Genomic DNA, 5,469 nt, shown 5'->3' with positions numbered 1-5,469 from the left:
AGTAATCGAGGGGGGGAGGAAGGGGTAAAGAGAGAACGCTTGATTTTAGTATGGGGGTAAAGAGAGAACCCTTGCTTTTAGTGTTTTTGATGACATCATAGATGATGTTAGAGAGGGGCTCCATTTTCCGGGTATGTATCGTGGAGATAAAAATAAGAATTTATGAATATACAACGAGCACCACACGTCGCATCATCGGACACGCGTCACTCCAAGGCTCACAACTAAGGCGGCGACTAAAGCGACGACCAAGACATAGACCTTGGCATCTTGGTCTTGGCATACTTGGCAATGGGCTACAAAGGCTTTGTTGGTGCCATTGGCTGCACGTGAGAAGCTCCCACTAGCTTGTAGGAAGATCTTCCTAAGAGGTCACCCATCCCAATAGTGTCATCACCCAAGTGCACTTAACTGCCAATTGACTATCGACTAGGCTAGTTCTTTTTGTTGTTATATACTACAAACATAGTTTTAATAAGCTTGTCTTGCAAGGGTTTCCCCAACCTTCCTTCCATTAATTGGCATATAATACCTCATTAATAATAACAATTATCTTCATAGTTAGAGCTAGTTTTAAAAATGTGCAATCTTTACCATTTTGTTTTCAACATAAATCAATTTTTGGAATGTATATGCACATTGTTTATTAAAATACACTAAATAATGGGGACATTACACTCTTGCCATGCCCATGCTTCTCTTTTGTATGTGGAGATTATAGAGGGTTGAGAGTCAAAGAAGCACTCACTTGGATCATGGAGTTTGCAAAGCGCATCCTTCACAGGATCAAAGGAGGGCCATGCCACTCTTACCACAAACAAATACTTGTATTCATGTGCAAGAGAGTATGTGAGAGGTAGTTATTTGATTCTCCTGCATCGAAGCTCTTGAAGGAATAAGAGTGTGTAATTCAAATATCTCACTACATTGAGCTTATGTAGTACAATATTTTACTTCCATTGTTGGGAAATGGATATGTCGACCATGTGATAACACAATATTAGCAAGTTTGGGAATCTTCCAATTCCCATTTTTTGAATACTAAAAGGGTGACACCTAGATAACATGCACATAACTTTCTCAAAACCATATGATGTGACTTATCATTGGAAAGCGCTTGAAAAATGGAATCTATTGAGCTATAGAGCACTTGATTTGGAGTTATAGTATTCAACTTGTGACAAATCCAAAGATTTGACTACATTGTCAATAGTTTTTTTTAAACTGAAAGCCCCTATTCTAACTGTAGTTAGGTTTGATTTTGGCTAGCTTAGTTATTTGTGTGATAGTTTGTTTTGTTATTTCGTAGTTGGATTTCTTGTGTTTGTTTAGTTTAGGATTTTCTTCTGTCATTTTGTTTGATTTGTTGAGTGTGAAACTTGATAGTCTTGGTCAAGCTTGGTAATTTTTTGAACATGATAAAGCTTGTGTTTGTCAATAGCTCTACTGAACATTGAGGAGCTAGGTATGTTTTCTTGTCGAGACTTTTGCACATCACGGGGATAATGGGTTCATGAGCACTTCATGTTGCACTTGTTGATGCACTGCACTCGCGGGTCGTCTCCTGTTCTTATCAAATACTTCCATGCCATGGGTTGGGATTATGCACGTTTTGCACCATCATTGAGCACTAGCACGGTATGAGGTCCGTTGTAGCTATATGCAGTAAATTTTAGATGCACGCACACATGAGAGAGCACATGATTGAGCACGCATAATTCTTGCACACACTATTTGGGATGCTCATCACAAAGTTAGGAACCTCTGGTTGAGTGTGTAAGGTGGTTGGGAGAGTTCGAGGGTCATGAAGGACACCACCAATTGTGAGATGGGTTGTTCATATTTGGTCAACATCTTGAGGACCGTCGTTTTCTAGAGTGATTGTGAGATTTTGGATGGGTGGAGCGGAGTATATCATATCTTTTTATGAGAGTTGAGAGGTGAGAATAATGAATTTTTAATTAATTAAGGAATTTTGTTTGCATCTTGCATGACACACGATCACATCTAGATAGGCTAGGCACAATTCTTCAAATGCATACATTATTTTTGTGTGAGCATGGATTGATTGGTTGCATACCATAATCTAACTTTGCATATTTTCCAAACCATGTATGGTTGTGCACAGAGTTTTCTTCAAATCATATTTCTGCTAAGGCATATTGCATGAAAATAAAAATTCATTTTGAAAATTCCAAGAATGGTTTCGCTCCTAGCATTCCGAAGAATGCTGAGTTGGAAGAACGGCAGCTTGTGGGTGGTGAGAGTCCAGTTGACATCCTTAGGATTAACAAAGATGTAGCATGTTCGACAGTGCACAAGGATGCCAAGTTCATGGTCAACATTGAGAGAAAAGAGCCTACAACTGGTGAAAAACTGGATGATGTCCTCGAAACCAAGGTAAGTAAAGAAGAGATAGATGGTATAGATTCTCACATTGAAAATCAACAATTTCTTAGAGCTCTTAAAGGAGCAGTGCCTACTTCAGCTTTAGAGCTTGTGACAAGAGAAGAATGTGTTGACCTTTTCACCAGAGAAACTAGGGGTTTCAATGGCCGTATAGATTCTCTCACCTTGATTTCAGGCAAACAGATCAAAGGAGAACCTATATAGGACATTGGAGAGAGTTTCAAGGATTCTAGCATGAGAACTGGAAAGAGGGGTTCTTTAGCCACTTCATTTGAACAATCAAACAAAAGGAGGAAGAACCTTGTCATTTCCAGTCATGCCATGCCATTGGGTGAAAAAAGTACAAGAGAAAGGAGCAGGCACTTTTCATACAGGACTCCAGTTCTGAAGGTTATAGCAAAAGTACTCGGAAGAGGGACACATCCAACGAAGAAGGAAGCAACCATAAAGAGAGAATTGCTCTAGTTGGCACTAGTTTCAAGGATGACTCCTAGAAGAGAGATATTTCCCTGCTATGTCAATGCAAGTCTCTATGAACTCTTTGAGACCTGTTGAGGTTGACACACGTAGAGAAATGGAGGAGGATAGCAGAAGATTTAACAGTGGTGGTTTTCCGGAAGACAAGTCCAGGAAAAGACATTCTGAGACATATATACCCTTCTTGAAAGTTGTGAAAAGGCACAAGTCTGAGAGGAGACGGAAACCCATTTCTGACTCCATATTTAATGCTAGTGAACCTGAAATTTAAGGCATACAAAGTGGTCATAATATAGAGAAGGTGGTCCGAACTGAAGTCGCAACTTGCAATTGAAGGCAAATACGAAGAGGGAACAATGAAGTCGAAGAAGTCGGAAGTAACATCCATGTAAAATCGAAGATGACAAAGATGTAATTATTGCAGCAGAAGAAGAAGTGGAGAGAGGTGCGAGTCTGATCACACCTCTGACAACAAGCACAAACTATTTCTGCCAAAGATGGAAGGAGGCGTGAAGTGGATGTTGCTGTGACAGAGGAGTGTTGAGAGCAGAAGGTAAGAAGACTGCGCGAACTCAGAAGAGGTGAACGAAGAGACTTCGGTGAACTCAAAATGAAGACAAGGACGAGGCTGCAATGAAGACGATGAAAAGAAGAATCGACGATGACTGCAACAGGGTGACAAAGAAAGGATGAGACCAAGAAGAGGCAATGTGCAATGACATGGCGCAATATTCTAAGCATAAGGTGGTGAGGCAACGATGAAAGCGATGGAAGATGACATTGAACAAAGGATGGGGAGATGAAGCTGTTAATGAAGCCACAACGAGATCGAAGGAGAAGAGCTCTATAGAAGATGACGGCTAATTGAAGGCGGGAAGAGAGAGATGAAGAAGAAGCAACAAAGGAAGACAAGAAAAAGAAGGGCGTGAACTTGGAGGCTGCGACAAAGCAGTCCGTTTCTATAGAGGGTAGCATTAACGTAACACATGAAGTAAGACGCCTTAAAGGCTATAAAGCTTTCTGAGCTTTTAATATCCTGAACGTCAAAGTTATGAAGTTTAAGGCATTAAAATTGCCTTAAGTTTGAAAGGCATAAAAATCCAAAGGCTTTTTGGGAAAGCAAAAGCATATCCAACGTGAGTAAGAATGTAAAAAAACTATAAAAGGAGAGGAGAGTAGAGAGTTAGGGTCCCTTCCCTTAGAATCTTCTTGTCATATTGTGAGAGATGTGAGAGGAGGGTCGCATGGAAGAGGATACTTTTGGACGTGCTATTGTCGAAGTGGAAGAAGTTAGACTTTGTAGTGTCAAGCCTCAGCTCAAGCTGTTAAGGTATGAGAATATAGTTCACTTGGTTTGTTGTCAAAATTTTGATACCTTCATTGTGAGTTATCTTGTGTGGTTCATGGTGTTTTGTCAAATATTTTAATTTTACAAGTTGTGTTGTGCATTTGACAAAGTCAATTACCCCAACCGGCACTCCTTAACATCTCGTTATCGGGTTGTGAGTGAGGCTTGTTCTCAATCACCGCTCGCGTAACAACGTGTCCCAAATTTATGGAAAATTCCCATATTTTCCAATATGGTGTTTGATTGCTTGTGCATGCATCACAATGAAAAATAGGAAGTATCATGATGCTTACCTCAAAATCGTTTTGCGAGTAGTTAAGATTTGAGATTTTTATTGGATTATTAAGAGTGTCAATTTGCATTTATATTGTTCTAGCAAGGATTGGTTCAGTGTGCCCCACCTAATTTTCAAAAAAAAAAACTAAGGGTTTGTTGGCAATAGGAGCATGGTATGTCCCCTCCACACTTGCTTTCTCCACAATCACCACAAAGTCCTCTCGTCTTGTCGCCCTGGCCGCTTCAAATTTGCTACATGGTGGGTGCATGATGGCGCCACCTTCCACAATCTCTAGCTACTTTCTGCTCTCCCTCTTGCCCCCTCTACCTCGTCCTCCATACCACCACTACAGCCCCTGCCTTCTCCCCTCGCTTTGCCTACATGATGGTTGTCCCCAAGGCACCCACCACCCACCTTGCCTGGCCATTCTTGCCAACACTCTATAGCCTGCAAGTGTTGCTCCCACCTCCTTGTCTCCCTCTTTGTAGCCTCATGCTTTTGGTGCCCCTTCTCGTGTGGTGCAAGTGTCACTCCCACCTCCTTGTCTCCCTCCGTGTAGCCTCATGATTTTGGTTCCCCTTCCCATCTGGTCCTCTTGTTGCTGGCCGGCCTTCCCACGTTCCTGTCCTACTGCCTGTTGGTCGAGGGTCCACTAATGCTTGCAACCTATCTAGCCAGCCCCTTTGCCTACCACCTCCTCTACCTCCTTCTCCACCATGCTACCCACCACTCCTTACTATCACCACTTACTCTCTTGCCATTCGGCTTGGTCTCCATCACCTTGCCCTCTAGTCGCCACAGTTAGCTACCCAACACCTTGTTCCCCGCCTACACATCCCTCTCTTTTGGCTAATATTTGGCCACACACGTGCCTCTTCTCTCCTCATGCACTTACGTGTATCGACACATGCACCCCATATTTGTGCACATCCACACTTAACCCCCACCCCACATAAAA

This window comes from Lygodium microphyllum, chromosome 19 (assembly GCF_053477565.2).
Source record: "Lygodium microphyllum isolate KBCC chromosome 19, Lygodium_microphyllum_v1.1.10, whole genome shotgun sequence".
Lineage (NCBI taxonomy): Eukaryota > Viridiplantae > Streptophyta > Polypodiopsida > Schizaeales > Lygodiaceae > Lygodium > Lygodium microphyllum.
The sequence above is the reverse complement of the archived record's forward strand: the minus strand, read 5'-3'. Positions refer to the sequence as shown.